Raw genomic sequence first — 23,935 nt, forward strand, 5'->3', positions numbered from 1 at the left:
TTTTCACATTCACTTGAAACCATTGTGTGTGTGTGACGGACATGTGTTCATTTACATACTTGCCATTGGGGTTGTATCATGTAATTGCCTTTTCTATGTAGGTGGATGCAATACTTGGTTGGGTCTTTGGGCTGGGGAGGCTGGCCATAAGGGCCATGATTGAGCATCCTCATGACCTGGGGGCAGAGGGACATGAGTGGGGGCCTGCTGGCAGGAGCCCTGCACTGCTGGGGGGTGGGGATGCTGGGGGACATGAGTGGGGGCCTGCTGGCAGGTGCCCTGCACTGCTGAGGGGTGGGGGTGCAAGCGGACATGAGTGGCGGCTTGCTGGCAGGTGCCCTGCACTGCTGGGTGGATGGGGGTGCAAGGGGACATGAGTGGGACATGAGTGGGGGCCTGCTGGCAGGTGCCCTGCACTGCTGGGGGTGGGGGTGCAAGGGGACATCAGTGGGACATGAATGGGGGCCTGCTGGCAGGTGCCCTGCACTGCTGGGGCGTGGGGGTGCTGGGGGACATGAGTGGGGGCCTGCTGGCAGGTGCCCTGCACTGCTGGGGGTGGGGGTGCTGGGGGACATGAGTGGGGGCCTGTACCCTGCACTGCTGGGGGGTGGGGGTGAAAGGGGACATGAGTGGGGGCCCGCTGGCAGGTGCCCTGCACTGCTGGGGAGTGGGGGTGCAAGGTGACGTGAGTGGGACATAAGTGGGGGCCTGCTGGCAGGTGCCCTGCACTGCTGGGGGTGGGTGTACAAGGGGACATGAGTGGGGGCCTGCTGGCAGGTGCCCTGCACTGCTGGGGGGTGGGGGTGCAATGGGACATGAGTGGGGGCCTGCTGGCAGGTGCCCTGCACTGCTGGGGGATGGGGGTGCAAGGGGACATGAATGGGACATGAGTGGGGGCCTGCTGGCAGGTGCCCTGCACTGCTGAGGAGTGGGGGTGCAAGGGGACATGAGTGGGACATGAGTAGGGGCCTGCTGGCAGGTGCCCTGCACTGCTGGGGGGTGGGGGTGCAAGGGCACATGCGTGGGACATGAGTGGGGGCCTGCTGGCAGATGCCTTGCACTGCTGGGGGGTGGGGGTGCAAGGGGATATAAGTGAGGGCCTGCTGGCAGGTGCCCTTCACTGCTGGGGGGTGGGGTTGCAAGGGGACATGAGTGGGACATGAGTGCGGGACTGCTGGCAGGTGCCCTGCACTGCTGGGGGGTGGTGGTGCTGGGGGACATGAGTGGGTGCCTGCTGGCAGGTGCCATGCACTGCTGGGGGGTGGGGGTGGAAGGGGACATGAGTGGGACATGAGTGGGGGCCTGCTGGCAGGTGCCATGCACTGCTGGGGGGTGGGGGTGCTGGGGGACATGAGTAGGACATGAGTGGGGGCCTGCTGGCAGGTGCCCTGCACTGCTGGGGGGTGGGGGTGCAAGGGGACATGAGTGGGGGCCTGCTGGCAGGTGCCCTGCACTGCTGGGGGTGGGGGTGCAAGGGGTCATGAGTGGGACATGAGTGGGGGCCTGCTGGCAGGTGCCATGCACTGCTGGGGGGTGGGGGTGCAAGGGGACATGAGTGGGACATGAGTGGGGGACTGCTGGCAGGTGCCCTGCACTGCTGGGGGGTGGTGGTGCTGGGGGACATGAGTGGGGGCCTGCTGGCAGGTGCCTTGCACTGCTGGGGGGTGGGGGTGCAAGGGGACATGTATGGGACATTAGTGGGGGCCTGCTGACAGGTGCCCTGCACTGCTGGGGGGTGGGGGTGCAAGGGGACATGAGTGGGGGCCTGCTGGCAGGGGCCCTGCACTGCTGGGGGGGTGGGGGTGCAAGGGGACATGAGTGGGATATGAGTGGGGGCCTGCTGGCAGGTGCCCTGCACTGCTTGGGGGTGGGGGTGCAAGGGGACACGAGTGAGGGCCTGGCGGCAGGTGCCCTGCACTGCTGGGGGGTGGGGGTGCAAGGGGACATGAGTGGGACATGAGTGGGGGCCTGCATGCAGGTGCCCTGCACTGCTGGGTGGTGGGGGTGCTGGAGGACATGAGTGGGGGCCTGCTGGCATGTGCCCTGCACTGCTGGGGGGGTGGGGTGCAAGGGGACATGAGTGGGACATGAGTGGGGGCCTGCGGGCAGGTGCCCTGCACTGCTTGGGGGTGGGGGTGCAAGGGGACATGAGTGGACATGAGTGGGGTCCTGCTTGCAGGTGCCCTGCACTGCTGGCGGGTGGGGGTGCTGGGGGACATGAGTGGGGTCCTGCTGGCAGGTGCCCTGCACTGCTGGGGGTGGCGGTGCAAGGGGACATGAGTGGGGTCCTGCTGGCAGGTGCCCTGCACTGCTGGGGGGTGGGGGTGCAAGGGTACATTAGTGGGACATAAGTGAGGGGGGCCTGCTGGCAGGTGCCCTGCACTGCTGGGGGGTGGGGGTGCTGGGGGACATGAGTGGGGGCCTGCTGGCAGGTGCCTTGCATTGCTGGGGGGTAGGGGTGCAAGGGGACATGAGTGGGACATGAGTGGGGGCCTGCTGGCAGGTGCCCTGCACTGCTGGGGGGTGGGGGTGCAAGGGTACATTAGTGGGACATGAGTGGGGCCTGTTGCCAGGTGCCCTGCACTGCTGGGGGGTGGGGGTGCTGGGGGACATGAGTGGGGGCCTGCTGGCAGGTGCCTTGCATTGCTGGGGGGTGGGGATGCAAGGGGACATGAGTGGGACATGAGTGGGGCCTGCTGGCAGGTGCCCTGCACTGCTGGGGGGTGGGGGTGCAAGGAGGTCATGCGTTGGTGATCACTAGTGCAAGGTGACATGTGGCTTGGCTGGGGGGCATGCCCATGGTGGATGGGCCGCCTGCGGGACATGACCAGGTGTGCAGGGTAGTCCCCTGTGGTGTGGGCTGCCTGCAGGGGCCGTGGAGGGTGTAGAGGGAACACCTGGGAGGACCCACATTGCCAATTCACGTGTAGGACTCCCCTGCACCCCAGAAATACACATACCCCACTCGCACAGGGCCTATCGCATGTGAAACTTCCCGCAAACCCCAGAAATACACGTACCCCACTCGCACAGGGCCTATCACCTGTGAAACTTCCCGCGCACCCCAGAAATACACGTACCCCACTCGCACAGGGCCTATCGCGTGTAAATGTTCCCGTGCACCCCAGAAATACACGTACCCTGCTGAAATCTCGTGTGAAACTTCCTGCGCACACCAGATATACACATACACCACTCGCACAGGGCCTATCGCGTGTGAAACTTCCCGCGAACCCCAGAAATACACGTACCCTGCTGGAATCACGTGTGAAACTTCCCGCGCACACCAGATATACACGCACCCCACTCGCACAGGGCCTATCGCGTGTGAAACTTCCCGCAAACCCCAGAAATACACGTACCCTGCTGGAATCGTGTGTGAAACTTCCTGCGCACCCCAGAAATACACGCATGCCACTCGCACAGGGCCTATCGCGTGTGAAACTTCCTGCGAACCCCAGAAATACATGTACCCTGCTGGAATCACATGTGAAACTTCCCGCGCACACCAGATATACACGTACCCCACTCGCACAGGGCCTATCGCGTGTTAAACTTCCCGCGAACCCCAGAAATACACGTACCCTGCTGGAATCGTGTGTGAAACTTCCCGCGAAGCCCAGAAATACACGTTCCCTGCTGAAATTGCGTGTGAAACTTCCCGCGCACCCCAGAAATACACATATCCCACTCGCACAGGGCCTATAGCGTGTAAAAGTTCCCACGCACCCCTGAAATACACGTACCCTGCTGAAATCGCGTGTGAAATTTCCCGCGAACCCTAGAAATACACGTACCCTGCTGGAATCATGTGTGAAAATTCCCGCGAACCCCAGAAATACACATACCCTGCTGGAATCGCGTGTGAAACTTCCCACAAAGCCCAGAAATACATGTTCCCTGCTGAAATCGCGTGTGAAACTTCCCGCGCACCCCAGAAATACATGTACCCCACTCGCACAGGGCCTATCGCGTGTGAAAGTTCCTGCGCACCCCAGAAATACACGTACCCTGCTGAAATCGCGTGTGAAACTTCCCGCGAACCGCAGAAATACACGTACCCTGCTGGAATTGCGTGTGAAACTTCCCGCGCACCCCAGAAATACACGTACCCCACTCGCACAGGGCCTATCACGTGTGAAAGTTCCCGCGCACCCCAGAAATACACGTACCCTGCTGAAATTGCGTGTGAAACTTCCCGCGCACACCAGAAATACACGTACCCCACTCGCACAGGGCCTATCGCGTGTGAAACTTCCCGCGAAACCCAGAAAAACACGTACCCTGCTGGAATCGTGTGTGAAACTTCCCGCAAACCCCAGAAATACACATACCCTGCTGGAATCGTGTGTGAAACTTCCCGTGAACCCCAGAAATACACGTACCCTGCAGGAATTGCGTGTGAAACTTCCTGCGAAGCCCAGAAATGCACGTTCCCTGCTGAAATCGCGTGTGAAACTTCCTGCGCACCCCAGAAATACACGTACCCCACTCGCACAGGGCCTATCGCATGTGAAAGTTCCCGCGCACCCCAGCAATACACGTACCCTGCTGAAATCGCATTTGAAACTTCCCGCGCACACCAGATATACACATACCCTGCTCACACAGGGCCTATCGCGTGTGAAAATTCCTGCGAACCCCAGAAATACACGTACCCTGCTGGAATCACGTGTGAAACTTCCCGCGAAGCCCAGAAATACACGTAGCTTGCTGAAATCGCGTGTGTAACTTCCCGCGCACCCCAGGAATACACGTTCCCCACTTGCCGTGTGCTGTGTGGCAGCCCTGTATACTGGTCCAGGGTTAGCGCAGCCCTTTGCGCTGGATTGGGGATTTTGATGGCTTTTACTTGCGCAAGGGCGTTCTTGGGGGCGTAACTGGCGCTGCTGCAGGGTCACTGCATCAATGTGCGCCACGGCTGGTAGCTAAAATCCATGAATACGCTGTGCGCGGAAATGGATTTTAGCGCACGCGGCTGGTGCAGAGATTCGCATGTGCACACTGTGCGCCAGCCGCGTGCGCCACTTTTGTGCGAAATTCTATGAATTACCCTTAGAGTTTTGATGGACGAAATCAACTACTATTCCTTCACCAACTCACAAGTGCTATTAGAGATCAATATGGGTTTACCATAAACAATCAATTACATTAGATATCTCCCTATCTGTTTAAGTCCTCTGTAAAGTTACACTCATCCTCTCATTTGCACGACACTTTTGTTAATGGTGGGCATTAACAAAACTGAAGTTTGATGGCTGGAAGGTTTTGAATGAAACATAACTTCTGACATTGCTCTGGGCAACCCTCAAGACCATACTTATTCTGCCCGCTACACCATCACAAAAGGGGGATATCCAAAAGCATGTTATGCTTGGTTCCACCCCAAAAGGGGCAATCGAGTTCGAAATGCTAGGACAAATCCATTTTGCACAAGGCGCAAGCAAGCACATACATGTTTCAGCCACATTTGGCATTGTCAGGGAGGTGCAGCTTGGTTCTAAAGGCTCATGAGGCTATGGAATCTGGAAGGCTGTTCCTATCATAACCAGGACCTAAAAACACCTACTCTGTTAATAATCAACCCATTTTGCTGCAGTCATTTAACTTGCATTAGCACCCTCACTGAAACGTCAGATTCCTGTAGCCCATCAGGATTCAAGGATTCTTAGCAATATATGCTGGTGTGGCCGTAGATCCTAATGACTCTCAGGATTCTATTGCCAACCCCGTTTGCTGCCAATATCTAAGCTCCCATGGCCCACTCTCCAATTCCTTCCCGCCTCTGTGGTCCTACCTGTGTTCTTCTCCACCTGTGCACTGTATCTCTCCGTGGCCAGTTGCCTCCAGCTACTCGGATTTCTTTCCACAAATGTATCCACTTTGCATCATGTTTTGTGTGCCACTAACACTGACAAGGAACTCCTGCAGCCATAGTGCCAAGTGCCCATTGCTCGGCAGTCATATCTCAGTGATTTTTCTATCCCTTTTAAAAAAGATTGTCCCCACACACCACTGTCTGCCATGTGCACTTTGCACCATAGCCCGGTGCTAATATTATTACCTACAACCTACAGCACCTGGCCACTTCAGACTCATATGATCCCGAAAGCTCTCCTTTTGCACCATTGCTTTGCTACGGCCCATAATATGGTTGCCAAGCCATCTGAATAACGCAAGGTCTATTAAGATCATTGTTTTGTCCTCCTTTCTGTCTTCCCGTCCTTGTCTTGTCGCGCCTAGAAACACTTTCGCACAGGCACGCTATGAATGATTTATCATATCATGTCAGGCTCATTCGAGCCTGTATTGCCAGCAGCTACAGGCAAATATGCCTAATTACCATGCACAGAGGAACATTGACATCCCTAAATCCAATCGACATGTGTTCATTCTGGACTCTCAGGATTGAATCAGCCCCAATGAGTGGAGTGAATTTTCCCTACGCGCTCTCATGTCTCTTCTTTTCCTCTGCCCAATGCAATTTTTCCACCCCAACCACAGTCTAAGGCATGTTACCCTCCTGCTCACAGCTGTCTCTCCTTTCTTATGTGGACCACTCCTATGGTACCCGACCCACAGTATGAACACAAAAAAGGACTACACCCAAAGGCAAATTAGTGTATGTTGCTCTGTGTCCATGTTTGAATGATCTCTGCTCTTTGTTTAATGTCATTCTGTCAGTCATCTAACAACAGACTTTGAGTCCTCCAAATGACTTTAGAACACATTTGGGGCGCACTACCCTTAGACTTGTGCAATAATGTTCTATTTCAACATATCAGACTGCTTATCAACTGCTTAAACGTACTTAAGCTACCAGTTTGGAGAGTTTTTCAAAGTCACCACTTGGGGTAGGTCTTAGAGAATAAACCCTGCAGCTAAACGAGTGTCTCAACCAAAGTTTACTTTAATCACTCTTTTAGCAAGGTGGGAGGGGGCACTATTCATAAATAGAGTTAGAGATATAGGTTGTCTAAGAGATATAAGAGACCTCAGCTTCTAGGACTCTAACAAAGCTAGAATGAACCCCTGTAGCTAGACCATCACTATGAACAACCTATCTCTCCATATTTGTGTGTATGCTGGGCCCAGAAGTCACAGGTTTGGGGGCGTTCACCAACAGTCATCCTGTGGTTCTTATGGACACCTCGGACTTGAGTGGAGTTACCCTTGATGACTCCTAAAATGGAGAGCAGACCATTATGGAGTAATGGATGGATGCAAATCTTGCATTACCCTGGGCATTCTTGGTAGGCCCTCTACAGCTCGACAATTGGACTTCAGGTTCTATGGCAGGTTCCTCCTCTGTTGAAGTTCAGCTCAGTAGGGTTCCAGAAGAGCACTGAGGATGCCTCTGAAGTGTACATTCGCAAGGCTAGATAAACATCTGTGCAGCAGAGCAAAGCTGATTCTGGGTGAAGCAGGTGTTTTGTACATTTGCAAGTTCTTTCAGCTAGAGAATCATGAATCAGGTCGAGCGGGATAGCTGACTCGTTTTGCCCACCAGTGAAAGGAAGGGAAGAGCATTGCCCCTGTGTTGCAGAATGCTAAATTCCAAAACATGTGTTGTTGGCTAAATCAAAGATAGTTCTTGTAGCAGTTGTCTACCTTCACTCAGATGTTTCATTCTTCAGGTACTAGTGCTTGACTTTTTCACAAGGGTCCACCTTCCCTTCTTATATCCAGAAACTGCACTGGGTGTTATCCCAGTCTCTCAATACAGGACTTCTCAACATCCAGACTTGGAGATGCCAATCTAGTTATGGAATACCAGAGTCCCAGAATCTACACTGCAACAGCCATAAGGAATCTGGTTTTGGACCAAACACCTCATTTTCCTTCCAGCTGGCACACACTGGTCCTTTTCTGGGGTTTCGGGGACTGACCCCAAAGACGGAAGAAGAGAAAGGACCCTCCCCCACTTGGAAGGGAGAAAGATTTTCAACAAAGACCATTCCATCTTGATCAGTTCTTTAAACAAGATTAAAAGCCATTTTGAGTATACTGTCCTCCTAAATGCATTATCGAGGTAAACAAGCTAACACACAACCTTGTATTGGGAAAAATGTGAAAAGGTATTAACTGCCACCAGCTTGTTCAGAAAGTACATGGAAAGTAGCAAACCTATTACTTCTGACAAAGTAAAAGGGACACAATGGAGCTCTTTTAGAGTGTGGTGTGAAAACCGGCAAAAGTTTGTAGATGTAGATTTACACCATCTTCCGACATTGTTTGACATTACACTGCCATGTCATGGCATTTGCGCCAGCGCAGTAGTATAGCAGTGTAAACAATGACAGCTGAGCAGTGTCTAATGGAGAACATGGAGAACATGATGCCAGTAGAGACACGACTCATTGGTGCAGAGATGCACATATCAAGTGGCAGTGAGAAGAGGGACACATGGATGGGACTGGTCAATGGTGTGTCCACTGTGTCATAAGAGAAGGTAGACCTATGTAAGAAGTGGAATGACCTCAAGTGCCATTGTGAGAAACCAGAAAGTGTCTCACCGGCTAGTCCCTGGTGATCTGTCATCTAGGTGGCCAGGACACGGCCATTGCTTTCCTGGGTGAGGGGCCTTCAGGGAGTAGGAGTGGGACACAGTAGGATATGGGAACTCTATCCCCCCCCCCCTTTCCGGCACTAACACTTTCACATGGACAGCTCGCTCTGGGAGAAAACAGACTCACCATCTAGCTGTGTACCTGACATGTCCTATTACTATGGTCAGGCAAGGTCAGGCAATTACTGACAATCACTCACACCTGACTTGCATTAAACTTCCCCAACCGGATAAAAGGAGGACCACAAGAGCACACTCTGAGCGAGGCAAAGCACACAAAGGAACAGCAGTTTCGAGACGGCAGCTAAACGAAAGGAGAAAGACGGCAAACCACTAAGTGTCCATAGGAAGGGAAGCACCTTTGACCTTTTCGGGGAGACGCCGTTACTTTCAAGATACCTTCAAGCCAGAAGGCGTAAGGCCAAGAAACCAGACTGAAGAATCTTGCATTATGTGTCAGAGATATTGAATGCCCTCCCGAGTAATTAACCAAGCCCGGGAGGAGCAGCAGCAGCCACCATGGTATCATCCTTGCCTCCAAGAACAAAGAACCAACAGAGAGATCAACACAGCCAGTGAGTTGGGGAGACGGATGCAAAACTGATCTGCATTGAAGTTAGGGTTGCAAGCAGCAACATTGTATAATGAGTACAGGAACAAACATTGTTAAATATGTGTGTGATGAAACACACAAGTAAAGCTAAACTGCTGATGAATCTTAGAACTTGAGAAGGAAAGTTACAATACCGTTGACAGAGTGATCTGGCACTGTGAATGTGCTCAATCGAAGGTCTCTGTGAGGTATCCCACCAAGAGAAACTAAAATAGAAGATTGATGAAAACAATTGTGCAAAGTGAATCGAAGTTGTCCTGCAATGGTTTATTCAAACCCATTGCACATTCGAAAGTCTTTGATTTTGATACTAAGAGGATCCGAGCCCGAATGAGGGAGATCCATATCAAGAGGATCTGAGCCCGAACAAGGGAGGTCCATGGTCCAAGCCTGAACGAGGGAGACCAAGTGTAAACTTTGAGATTTCAAGTGGATCCAAGCCGAATGAGGGAGATCCATGGTCTGAGCATGAATGAGGGAGACCAAGTGTGAACATTGTGATGAACAGGGCATCTCAGCCTGAAGAGGGAGACCCATAATGAACATTGAAAGCAAGAAATTGTGCATGTGAAAATCCTGATAGGAATTTAACTTTGAGACTTTGTTTCTTACAATAGATCCTCTGCAATAAGAGACTGGGCCTCATTACAAGTATGGAGGTACCCCGCCTGTAATACAGGCAGGCTACCTCCAAACTTGCAAAAATAATCTGGCACCCGTGAGTGGACAATTACTGGGGTATTCTGGCCCCGCCGGATCCGGTAATTGCCCTTTCATGTGTTCCGGAATCGGGTGATCCCCATTGAGCCCGATAGGGCTCAATGGGAATGGGGATGCCTGTAGCACCGGCACCAATCATTACAGTGCCTTTGATACATGTAAGCAGTGCTTGCGGGTGCCTTTCATTCCGCCAGGTCAGACCTGGCAGAATGAAAGGCACCCACAAGCACAACTCTGAGTTTGCCGGTCCGGATACAACAGAACCGGCAAGCTTACCAGTACCGTTCTATCTGGACAGGCAAACTCGTAATGAGGCCCAGTTATTGGAAAAGAGACTTTGGCAGACAGCCCTGATATCTGTGCTTTGAACTGTATCCTCATGGCCAAGAAGCCAGAGTGTGAGCGAAGCTCGAACGTGCCACCTTGCCCCATGCTGAAATCATGGGGAAGGGAAGCCAACTGCTCAACTGTCCCGACATATTATTTCTTGAACACTTTTCATTTTGCATACACGATTGTCCCACACCCTTTCATATTTAGAAATAAGGATTTGCAACAGGTTTATTATTATATGCCCTTTCATTTGACAGAGGTTTTAGTCTTTCAACCAACCCTTTGAATTTTGATAAACACCCTTGAACTGTGATCACTTGTGTCTTTCTTCACTGTTTGGTACCATGCCTTTCCTTACATCATGCACAAAAAAAAATCTAAGGCACAGTAAGCCAAGGACCGCAATGGGGATGGGGGACCTGAGACAATATCACAGACTGCCTGGGAGCGGAAGGTGTTCCCACTTACTGAAGTGGAAAGTGTGACTCTGACTCACTTGTGAACCCTGCAGCACATACCCACTACATATGATGATGCACAGATTCATGATCAGCCATCCCTGTTGGTTGCAGGCCAATGTGACCCAGTCCATGAGGCCACCCGGAAGTCTTTTTCTTCAGAAAAACAGCTGCACATCCAGGAGAACATCCTGAAATAGCTGGAACAGCACAACCAGCTTGTAACATGCCGGACTGACATACAGGCGTAAGGAATCCTTCAACATGCACACATTACCATCATGTGCCTACATAAAATGGAAAGAGTGACGCAAGCACAGTCCACAAAAAGCAGAAGGCTGAAGTGAAACAATGCTCGACTAGCTGCATCAAATAAAGGATTCACAAGTGCTGTGTCAGGTGTTTTTATCCTACAATGTGGCAAGCATCTTGATATGGTTCACTGAATTAACGGCACCAACAGAGTGCAGCAATGTCTGACAACTGTGCTTGGCGGACAGGACCAATCATGGCAACAGGTCCTTCTATGGCTTTAGCAGGCAAAGTCGTCCACGCCTCATGTGTCCAGCATGACTTCCCAGAAAGGAAGCCCATCTCGCACATTCATCTGCTCCACTCCCACACCAAAATCAGAGGGTATTCTAGAGGGCTAGGAACCACCTGCACAGAAGACACAGGAAGTGAACTGACCACTGCATTATTCATAAGGGTGCCCCGTACAGTTCACAAAGACATTGCCATTGCACACATATTTGAAGGAACATTTGTGCTGTTAGACCCATAGCCCCAGTTGGGCCAGATTCCCACACAGTCAGGGTGTAGCAAGTTATATAACATGTCTGCTGCTTAGACCCATAGGCCCAGCTGAGCCAGATTCCCACAAGGCCAGGATGTGGCACTTGATGCAACGTGTGTGCAGTGCCATTGACCAATGCACACACGTTGCATCATAATGCATAATGGGGTAACATAGATCACATGCATGGAGATGACATGCGAGTACAGATTTCTAGTGTAATTCAGATTGTCCTTCTATGTGGCAACTGTTGTGCACACATTGCTTCCTAGTGAGTGAAGGCCTTTGGGTGGGATGACAATTTTGAGTGGTACACATGATTAGTTGTAGTGCGACCCTGCATTTCTCTGTGCTACACCATTTTGCCCAATGCAGTAACTGAGGAATGTGGATTATTTGTGAGAAGTCCCAGGTGTCTGCTGTTCTCTATGAAACGTTACACACCTCATGAAGTAATCACATGTCAGTGCCTGTCACATGGCTGTGTATTCATCTGGGTGCATCAGTGAACCCTCCTCTTCTATGTCTTCTCTGTCATCCTCACTGCATGCATCTGCTAGATATAGCACACCAGGATGATGATGCTTAACTTTCTAGGGGCATACACAAGCTTGGGGGTAGAGCAGACAGATAGATGAGGCTAGACACCAAAGACCCCCAGGGGAACCTTGGGTGTGAGTTAAACTGTGTACGGCAAAACTGAGGATTTGGTGTTTTGTGTATTACTGATTTGTGAGATATTTGAGAGATTGAAAACAAACTTCTGACATGTGTCAGGAAATACCACATAGTAAGCCTTCTTAAGGGCAGAAATATAAAGAGAAGGATCCCCCACATTTAATGGAAAGACAGTTGCATTTTGAATGTAATTATCAAGTGCTGGTGCCATTTTTTGTTGTGGTATACCATAAGATATTAAAGATGTTTTTCTGCTGGTAGAAGAGTGAATTGGTGTTGTTGATGATGGAAGTGGTTTAGATGGTGTAGATGTAAATAGAATTGGAGAACGAATTGAATATGTTAACATATGGCAGAAAACATTTATGGGAGACGAGTGTAAAGGAAAGAATAGGCGAGCGAGTGTTGAAGCAGTGTTTTTATTACTATTGTTAAGTTGTGTTTATATTGTTACTATGGCAGACACCCCCATTGTCCATTTGTGTACGTTCCTTCCTAGGTATAAAGACACAATTATGAAGTAACACGTTCTGTCTTTTAAAGATACGGCCGCCAAAATTTTTATGCCGTGGACTCAAGACGGTACTCATTTGACTGAGGTACTGAAACATTGTGCACATATTAACATGCCACACATATGGTAAACAAATGCAGAACAGACTATACTCAAGCTGTGCAAAATGTTCGAGGTGGAGGTAGTGTAACCGAGCAAGAAAGAGTGAATGTTTAACCAGCATGACAAATGGCACACTCGGCCTATGGCTCCTCCTCCTTTGACCAGCACCGCATCCTCGACTGCACAGGGACTTTACCCATTTAAGTCTGCTGCAGGGTATACCAACTCCAGATATTCGCCCCCAGCATATAGTGATGACGACAACAGGAGGTTAGAAAAATGAACAAGCAAAGACCATTGTCATTACTGGCAGAATATGACATGCAATGTAGTTCGAAAACAAAGCACACAGAACCAGAGGAAGAATGTTTAAGAGCAATGGCCATGCAGAGAAAAGGGGATGAAATGACAAGTGTGTCAGATAAATGCATAGGAGGGCAAATAATACTGAAACTTGATGGAAAGGGCATAGATGATACTAAAGAGACGGTGCTAGAAGATGGAAATAGATGGGAAGTGGAAAAGTATAAAAGGTTGGAGGAAGAGAGGGAAAGAGAAAGAAAACAAGAAGAAGAGAGAGGAAGAGAAAATAAATGAGAGGAGGAGAGAGGGGGAGGGAGAGGCACTGAAAGGATGTTGACTTCATAATTAGCAGAAATACATTGGGCCTCATTACGAGTTGGCCGGTAAGAACGGGTCCATTTCCGGCATGCCGGAATGAGCGTGTCTGTGCACGTATGAACCCGCTAACAGCGGGTGATTATGAGTGCGTGAGCACGCCGTTCCCCCATGCCGGTAGTGGCAATCCCACCATGCCGGTAAGGTGCCACCAACCCCCTTATACCGGCATCGCGCGGCACGCCCATAGCGTTACCGCTTCATACCAACACCTGAATACCGGCACGGTGAGACCGGCACGGTATCACCGTGTACATAAAAACCGGATCCAGAAATTACGTCATCGTGCAGGAACGGGAAATGGGCCACCGGCCATCTTTAAAAACACCATCCACTGCCATCCTCCATAACCACCACTACACCCGTGTTGTTGAGTGCCACAACTCAATCAGGATGTCGAAGGCCACCAGAAAAAGCACCCAAAGGAAGCAGCGTTTTTGTGATGCTGAACTGACAATGTTGGCAAACACCCTCGAACAGCATGCTGATATCATCAGAAGCACAGACCTTAAGCATGCGGCCCAAACCCAAAAAAAAGAGGTGTGGCAGGAGGTTGCTACGAGGGTGTCGGCAGTGGGGAGCACCCCAAGGAGCGTACGGGATTGCCGAAAGTGCTGGGACGACCTCCGCCTCCGGGTCCGGAAGATCCTGTCGGAGAACCGGAGGGCCACAATGGCGACAGGCGGTGGCACACACTCCCCTGTAAAGCTCACTGCATGGAAGGAGATCGCAAGTGGATTCATCGACCCGGAATCCATAGAGGGGATAGGAGACCAGGAGTTTGGCGCAGCAACTACAACAAAGGAAGGTGAGTGAACCATCACATCCACGCAAAACAAAATATGATGTGACACAAGTGATGTTGAAGTCAGATTAGGCACGCCAATGCATGTCCCAAGGTGACATCAACAAATCAATAGAATAATGAGTGCCACCCCATGCACCACACGCATGATGAGTGAAAATTCCAATCCCAACAGAGGTGCAACATGACCCAACCATGCCCATGTCCCCCCCCAGACACCAAAAGAATCCAATGCCACCCCACCAGCCATGCAATGATTGCCAACATGTCCCCTCAGTACACCAAATTCCACACAACAGAAATGAAATTGTACCTGTATGTATGAAAATATCACACCGCAAAACATCACAGCTGCCATTTCACAACATCACTGATGACCTGCATCTCTTCTATCTCCCAGGCACCGGTGAGGAAGGTGGAACAGAGGACAGAGGTGCGAGCACATCCCGTGCACGCAAGGTGACCAGGGCCGCCGCCACCCCCTCGTCCAAGAAATTGCCTGCAGCCACATCCAGTGTGCCATGCAAGGCATCAACCCTGCAGGGGGCACCTGCTGCGACAGTGGTAGCTGTTCCACCGGCCACTACGGATGTCGTGTCCACAGAGGTGGCTGAAGAGGCAGAGGTAATGTCCGGAACGCCCAGCCCAACGCCCATTGCCAGCACCCCCCACCTGTGGAGACTGAGAACCAGGATGACCCATGTCTGCATGACTCTGACCTTGGAGAATCGGACATTGGCATCTTCGAGGAGGACATTGCCCAGGACGAGGACCCTATGCAGGTGCCTTCCACCACCCCGCCAGCCACCACCCTGCCTTCCACCACCCCGCCAGCCACCACCCTGCCCTCCACCACCTCGCCAGGCACCACCCTGCCTTCCACCACCCCACCAGCCACCAGTACAACTGCTGCTGAAACCCCCTTCGAGGTCCGTCTGGCAAGGGTAGAGGCCCACCAAGAAGAAATGCTACAGATAATGCAACAACAGGTCTTCGCTGGTGACGAGGCCATGAAGGCCATAGCCACGGCCATTGCTGCCAAGACAGCTGCCGTGGAGGCATCCACGTGTGCATTCCGGGAGTGCATGGGGTCACTGACCCAGGCCCTTCTTGCGAACATCACGCAAGTGCAGCAGCCACACCATGACCCAGCCAGGGTACTGATAATAGACACCTCAGCCACGCCATCCCCTTCCACCTCGGTACAATCAAGCCCTGTGCGCTTAACGCGCAGGAGCACACAGCGCTCGGCCATGGCACCCCCAGACCCAAAAGTCGCAAAGAAATGACATTATGGTAAATGACAATATGTGAGGAACTACAATGGTGAAGGCAACACTGTTGGTTGCACACATGGGGACATTTGGGATCTGTGGGGTGGGTGAGGGAGTTTGTTGGCCTATTCACTGGGGTATGTGGGGTGGGTGAGGGAGTTTGTTGGCTTATTCACTGGGGTATGTGGGGTGGTTGAGGGAGTTTGTTGGGGAGTTCTGGGAGGGGGAGTGGGCACAGTTTTGCTGTTACAAATAATACACAAGTTGTGATGAGAAAAATCCATGGCTGGACATTGTTATTTTTCGTGTTCATCCATTTAATGTGTTACGGTGTTCAGTGCCCACCCACCAACGTTCCCTTTGTGCATGTTCACATTGGCCCAGTGTCTGACTGACACAAGTCATTCATCGTCCCTGTGTTTCAAAAGTATTTGTCAATTAGTGCTTGGCGTACAGCATGGCCGTCCCGTGCATCACGTACTGGCAGGGGGGCTCCTTCGCCTCCGTCTCCATCCCCTTCATCCTCACCCGGCCCATGCATGTCAATGTCAGGTGGCAATGGTACATTCCTTCGGACACACATGTTGTGCAGCATGACACAGGCCATGCTGATCTTTGCAACCTTCTCAGGCCTATATAGGAGTGCCCCACCAGACCTGCTTAGGCAGCGGAACCGCGCCTTCAACAGGCCAAAGGTCTGCTCAATCACAACACGGGTATGAGTGTGCACACAATTGTACTCCTCTTCATGGCTGTTCTGCGGGTTCCGCACAGGGGTAAGTAGCCACGGCCTCAATGGATATCCTCCATCACCTGCAAGCAGATACAAATAGGTGTGTGTCACTCTGAACTGCCACCTTCAGGGAGCACGGTCATGGCAGCAGTTATTTGGTGCGGGCATGCACATGTCCCTTTACGTGTACCAAATAGTCACCTATATGGAATGTATACTGTAAAGAGGTGTGGAACACTGGATGGGGTTGAATAGATGATGCAGGATGTAATCATGCATGCTGAGGCAGATGTGCTGTGGCAGTGAGACAATGTTTAGCCTCCAATTCATGCTGTATACACTTCACTATGCATGGTCACACTAGCCACATTGCTACAGTTGCCATCCTATTCAGTCATGCATTGCTTGCCATCACCATGGTGCCCCGGTTGTGCCTCTAACTTGTTGTCATCCATTTGCATTAATTGTGATATGTGGCCCAGTGATGTTCCATTTTCCGTTTGGCTGGGTCAGGTGAGAAGTTTTTAGCTCTGCATTCATTCTCCACTCACTGGCTATTGCCACCCAGGTGTACTATTAACCCCCCCTTTCCCACCCTGGTGAAGTATCCCCCCCTTTCCCACCCTGGTGAAGTAGCCCCCCCATTCCCACCCGGGTGCAGTAGCCCCCCCTTCTGCATCCGCACACATGAGTACCCCACATCAAGGCCATGAGCCTGTTGTGCAACTCACCGAGCAGCGAGGCACGCGGTCCAGCATGTCGCTCCATGCGATGGGGTAGCGTGGAGCTGTGCAGTACCATGGCATCATGTGTGGATCCAGGAAATCGGGGGCAGCAATGGGTGATGACCTTGCTGGAGTCACATACCATTTGCACATTGATGGAGTGGTATTGCTTGCGATTGCGGTACACCGCCTCTATGGCATGGGGACTACCAATTCCACATGGGTGCAGTCGATGGCACCAACACAATTGGGCATGCCTGCCAGTGCATGGAAGCCTACTTTGGTTTCGGCTATCTCCTGGGCAGTCCGTGGTAGGGATATGTGGGTGCTTGTGTGCTTCAGGAGGGCATCCAGCACTTGGTTCAGCATGCGTGAGAATAGTGGTTGTGAAATCCCATGCAGCTGGCCCACTGTGTGTTGGTAGGTGCCTGTGGCCAGGAAGTGTAGCACAGACACCACCTTTAGTAGTGGGGGGATGGCAGTGCATATTGGATCTGATCAGGGGTTAGGTTGAATGGGCTGCGTCTGGTTCGAGGGATTTGTGGCTGCCTATGAGGCGCTGGTGGCTGCGCTGGTGGCTGCGCTGGTGGTAATTGCTGGCCCTGTCTCACCCTCCTTCTCCTCCTGCGTCTCCTCTGTGCTGCCTGTTCTTGTTGCTGTAGTTGTTGTTGTTGTTGCTGTTGTTGCTGTAGTTGTAGCAGTATAGGCATGTCCTCCTGCGCCGTGATTGCAAATTCTAGTGGTAGCATTTTGGTGTAGGAAGGGGTGTGGTGTGTAGGTGTGCTCCTTTTGTACTGGGCCACTCTACATTGCCTACACCTGTGGGGGGAGGGGTTGTGGTGTGTGGGTGTGCTCAGTTCATACTGGCACAGCCTCCATTGACTCCACCTGTGGGGATTGTGTGCACCTGAGGCAGCTGCCTAGTATCTTGGTTGCTGTTTGCGGGTGGTCTGCGATGCCTGTTTTGCCAGCATCATGCAGCCCGTTATTACCGGGTTCGTGATGCTGGTATTTGCATGTTTGCGTGGGTTGTAATTGGCACCTATTACAGGCATGCCGGTATTTCCTGCCTGAAGAGGCGCGTGTACGCGCCTATGCCGCTATTTGCAGCACAGTAAATAACGGTGCCGTTAATGCCGGGTTTGTGGGTCAGAATGCTACAGAACGTTAAATGATGCCGGTATTTAAATACGGGCATCATTTTTCCCTTACCGGCATACCTTGTAATGAGGCCCATTCACTGAAAGAGAAAGGGAAATCATTACAGGAAGGAACAGTGGAAGCCTAAACAGGAGAAGAAGAGATAGAATGATTAGAAGGGAGAGTTGGGGGAAATATGTGCATAGTACGTTTAGCAATGTATCGGAGGCGATTGTGAGTGAGACGTATGTGATAGAGCCCCTTAAACGACTTGGGAAATGGATGAGGACAAAGAAGAAGAGTTAACACAGTCAGAATGGGAAGATGATGATGAGAGAAATGGGGGAGGTAGCTGTGGAAGCACCTTCTACAAGCACCCTTGCAGGAAGAGAGATAGATTTGATAAATTTGGAGGGAAGTGGACAGAGCCCTTTAGATATCCATTGCTCCCAGTGACAGAGACATCCTATGAGTCCAGAAAGGAACACCACATATAAACAGACTAAGAGATCTACCAGGCAGTACAATTCTTTGTATGACAGAAATGCCAATGAGGATTAAGGGTGCAGCTGCACCCACGCAAAGAAGTGGACTGAAACAATTTCCTTTATTACAGAAAGCTAGAGGACTAGCACAATATATACCCTGGCCACAGACAAAAATAATCTGATGTGTAAATTGCCTTTGATGAATGCAGGTACAGGGAAGTGGATCGATGAGTTGGAAAGAGGAACATCAGGCATAAAATTGTCACTAGGAGATATAAAGAGATTGTTTGCTGCCATATTGGGGGAGCAATCAGAAAACGGGCACCTGGAGTGACAGCACAAAACACCAGACATGATCGTGTCCCTTTTAATAATTGTCAAGCAGGCTTATGGAGAGCACTCAGAATACAATTCCCAGATACACAAGATATGAGTGCTATATTGTCATGAAATATGGAGTAGGATGAGGACCCAGCTGTTTACTTACAAGAAATAAAAGAGAAATGGTGGTTAGAAACAAGGGAAGGTTGGGACAAAAATGTAACTTTTTTATCATATATTATGTCAAGGATTCCCGTAAGAGGTACAAAGACAGTGACGGAAATGTGTGGGGATTGAGGCAAAACTATGGGCCGAGATACAATTGACCATTTGATTAAAACAAGAGAAAGACTGAAAGTAATTTGAGGAAAGGAAGGTGGTGGAAGCAAAATTGGTACCAAAACAATTGTCAAAAATGTCACCAGCGGGAGCAGTAATAACGAGTGATGGGAAAGACAACAGAACACGAAAACCACAGCAAATACAACAATGTTTGAATGAAAATGTTGTGGCAAGAGGAGAATACAATTATTACAACCGGAGAGGAGGGTTTACACCAAGTGGAAGAGGGTTTGGATTCCAAGCACCATAGCCAGGTGGGTTTAATAAAGGACAACCATGATTTGGGGGATTTGAACCACAGTGTTGGACTTGTGGAAAATCCAGACACATTGGACAGGGTTGGAGAAGTATGAGGGGAATGCAATCAAACTGGCAGCAATTTGGCCCAAGAGGGGGGTTCAGGTATTCAGCGCCACAGCAAGACTTTAATGCTCAATATTACACACAGTATCAACTAACCCAGACACAGGCACATCAAATATTTCAAGCACAACATGTAGTGCAAACTCAAATACCACAAACACAAGTACAAACACAATCACTGACACCAGCACCACAAAATACAGTTGCACAATGGGGAACAAAGATATTGCCAAAGGCACAGACACCTAGAGTGGGGGGTGACAGTAGTGAGAGTTAATCGCTACACTGCAACAGGACTGAATATGGACCCACAATAGGACAGCCCAGAGAGCGACTTGATGTACCCAATTCTGTGAATTACCCCAGACCCTCAAGAGTGGGAGTGACCATAGGTGACAAGACTTTTTCCTTCTTGATTGATAATGAGGCGATGATCTTGTGTTAAAGAGGGGAAGTTCCCAATGTCAGGAATTTCAATGGATGCGCAAGGATTCTCTTGGGCTATGACAGGTGTTCTGTTTACAGATAAATTGCCCATAACAGTAGGAGAACATGAGATGGTTATGTCCTTACTACATTCTCAAAAAAACATAGTTAACATATTGGAGAGAGATCTCATGACCAAGCTAAACATGATGATGTCTTTCACTGAAGAGAGAATGATATGTTCAACATCCGGCATTCATCATGTGAATGCGTGTGAGTTTGTGTGAGCATTTTATGATCAGAAGGCACAAAGAGGGCTGCCGCTAAATCCTGAGGTATTCCTTTATGAGGTTCAGGTGATACTGACATGGCTTACAGGACAAATTGTTGAGGTTACCCAAAGAATTTCGGTTTAGACCAGAGGTACCCACAGACTTTGTAGAAGGGCATATTATTACAAATGAATTGGACACAGCAGTAGTGAGAGAGGACAGAGTGAATTTACATGGAACTGATGACGAATGAGTAATAGCACTTGATTCAGCAAACTGACTTACTGAATTAACTGATGACAAACTATTTTAATATGATTATTCAGATGATGAGGTGATTTTTGACATTTGCATTACATATTAGTTGCAAATATAGTATAGCAAGGTTCCCCAAATAATATTGTTGGAGTGGAAAACACCATAATTTTTGCAGGGAAATCTGGCAAAGGTGCCAAGTTCCTTGTGGACCAGTGATCTGTATGATGTCAGCTTACTAAAAAGGTTAGGCGAAGTGAAGATAAATGTGAAGAAAGGTGCTATTCTACCACAAGTAAAACCATATCCCATGTCCATTGATTGTGCAAAAAGATATACTAGTGTCTTTAGAATTGCAACGTAATACTGCAATGTACCCACAAAAAGGTGAACAGAGGGTATTGGAGATTCATATAAGATTTGAGCCCTTTGATTAATATTGCTGGGGCAGAATTCCTGCTGGTGTCAAATCCAGCAACAATATAAAGTAAAATACTTCTGACAGCCCAATATTTTACAGTATTTGACTTGAAAAATGCTTTTTTACTCCATTCCCATTCATGAAGTTTCACAATATTTGACAGTGTTTATGTATCGTGGAATTAGATGACAGCACAGTCATCTCCCACAGGGGTACTGTGAGTCCCCCAGTGTAGTCAACAGGGTGCTGCAACCGGAATTGGGAAATACAATAATAATGTCTTCATTGTGATTTAGTTTGATCAAGAACTTTACACAAAATAAAATGAATCAACATTCAATCAACCAATCAGTAATCATAATTATAATTTGTACAACATATGAATACTACAAATTCAATTCATATTTAAAATTCAAATTCGAATTTCAAGTTTGCTCCTGGGTTCCTTAAGAAGCCGCAATATGGCCCAAATGATCAAATACATTCAAAGATTCACAGTGTAATAAACAATGAGGTCATCATACTCATAAAATCATACATCTAGGATCTCATAGAAATCATATTCATAAGAATACACAGAATCCATCAGCACAACAGGAGATCTATCAGTTATAACCAATCTCCAGCCAGAGAAAATAATTATCCCATGCCATTCTGAACTTCATCTCACTTAAGCATTTAGTGCCATCACCCCACACTCGTGACTTATCAAATCCAGGGCTATAATCACGCCTACCATCCCCATTGCATGCATACAGTTAATTCTAAATTGTCCCAGGACCAATAAGATAGCCGCGCCTGTAGTGAACCTCCTCAATCAACCAGCAGGGTTTGCACGTGCAGCCATCCACAATGTAAAGTCATTTGTGCAGAAATAGTGTCTGCGTTTAATCAGTAATCCCAAAATGAATCTGATAAGATTCTTTCATAGCTATTCACCATATCCCCCAAATTGCACATGTACAGGGGTCCCAATTCAACACACTGCGTGAGAACATGTCTGACAGTTTCCAGATTATCATTTAGGCCGCAAATGCAGCAACATCTGTTCCCAGCTGGCAGGGTCAATCAAGGACCAGTGACCATCTGTACCAGCAGTTGATTGGTGCGTAGTTTTAGCATGAAGAGTCTTGTAGCCGGGTCAGGGCATAGGAGCAGATACAGTTGTGTTTTCCTTTATCGGTGGATCACCTGGGACACTGCTTCATAGCCCTTTAATTTAGCTAAGTGGCTATAGTTCCTGCATTTATTACATTTTCTTTCAAATTATATTTCTAAGTGGATGTAGGGAGTGCCTTTACGGAATTCAGGGGACCAGAACTGTACAGAGATGCTCTTCTAGTAGCCCAAAGTTGGAACCCCTGTACACTTTTTCTGCATTGCAGTTCTTGCCTACTGCTGCTAATAACCCACACACTGGGCTGGAGCAAGTTTTCAAATAGAAACACCCCCGAGTCTGGGTTGCCATACCACTTAAAGATGTGAGGCCTAATTCAAGGCGCAGGTATTCCATGGAACAAGAGGGGTCCAGACCCAGTATGGCACGCCAAAAAATACCCTCTAGTCTGTTAATCCAAGAAAAGTCCTGCATAAAAAAGCACTTCAAGGCCATATGGCAAAGAAGAGAAAAAACATTGCTTGTACAACAAAAGAATCCCGGCTCAAGAGAAACCTGTGTGACCTCTAGAGAATGTGCGTGCCTGGAGTGTAAACTGTTTAGCTCTTTTGATTTTATTTCTAATTAGAAGTTTGCAGTCGGCACAGGCGCTGATTTCTAGGTCCAGATAAGGGTAGGAAGGTACATAGTCAATAGTGCCGATCAAAGTATCCATCGTACTTCTATTGACCCTATTCCTAGTGACCAGCCTAACGCTGCTCTTCTCAAGATTAATCGTGAGTCCTAGTTGATGAGTGTATTTAGACAGCTCGTTGAGAAGAATCTTCAAACCTTTGTAGATCTGGTCAAACAGGACCAGATCATCGGCATAAAACATGCCCACCACAGGCAAATCTCCTATCATGGGGTCGGGGGCAATTGGCCTTCTCGAGCAGGCGGGGAGAAGATCTGCTATGTACAAATTGTACAATAGAGGGGCCACAACACACCCCTGTTTGACTCCAATGTTAATAGGGATAGGGTCTGAGGCCTCCCCATTATCCAGCCATACTCTGGCACAGTTGTTACTATGCAAGAGCACCTTGAGTTGTGTCCGGAGAATATCCCTGTTGACCTGAGAGAATGCACTTCTAAAGTCCACAAAGGAGGAGTAAAAAGTGATATCCCTTCGACTCTGGATAAGTTGGTCCAGGACTCTGATATTATGTAAAGTGCCCGAGCCAGGAAGAAAGCCGGTCTGTGCGAGATTAAGGACATTGTTGTCAATTGCCCATTTCTGAAGTTCACTTAGAACGAGAAAGGTAAAGCTGTTTTCCTTCACATCCAGCATGGACAACAGGTGATAGTTGTTAATTTTAGTCTGGTCTCCTTTTTTGTGGACCAGAATAAGGATGCATCACACAAGTTCTGCAGACTTGGGAGAATAGGTTCAAGAGAATCTGAGTCCAGTTAACTGAGTCTTTCTTCAAGAATATATTGGCAAGGCCATTCGGTCCCGCTGCTCTAGAGGACTTAAGGTTGACAATATAGTCCATCAAAATCTGATGGCTCATTGGCAAGGTCCACGGACAAAGCGAATCTGCCAGTGGGGTAACAATTTTAGAATGATAAAATTTGCGGTAATATACACAACCCATTCAGAACCAGATATGGGATTTAGGGTCCTAACCAATCTGTCACCTGTAGCTGACACCAGAGCATTCCAGATAACATAACCATCTCAGGCTATCAATGCCTCCACAAAATTCTGCCAAGCAACCCTCTGTTGTAACAAGCTGTAGTGTTTTAACCA

Source organism: Ambystoma mexicanum, chromosome 7p (assembly GCF_040938575.1).
Source record: "Ambystoma mexicanum isolate Mex_15411 chromosome 7p, UKY_AmexF1_1, whole genome shotgun sequence".
NCBI classification, from domain to species: domain Eukaryota; kingdom Metazoa; phylum Chordata; class Amphibia; order Caudata; family Ambystomatidae; genus Ambystoma; species Ambystoma mexicanum.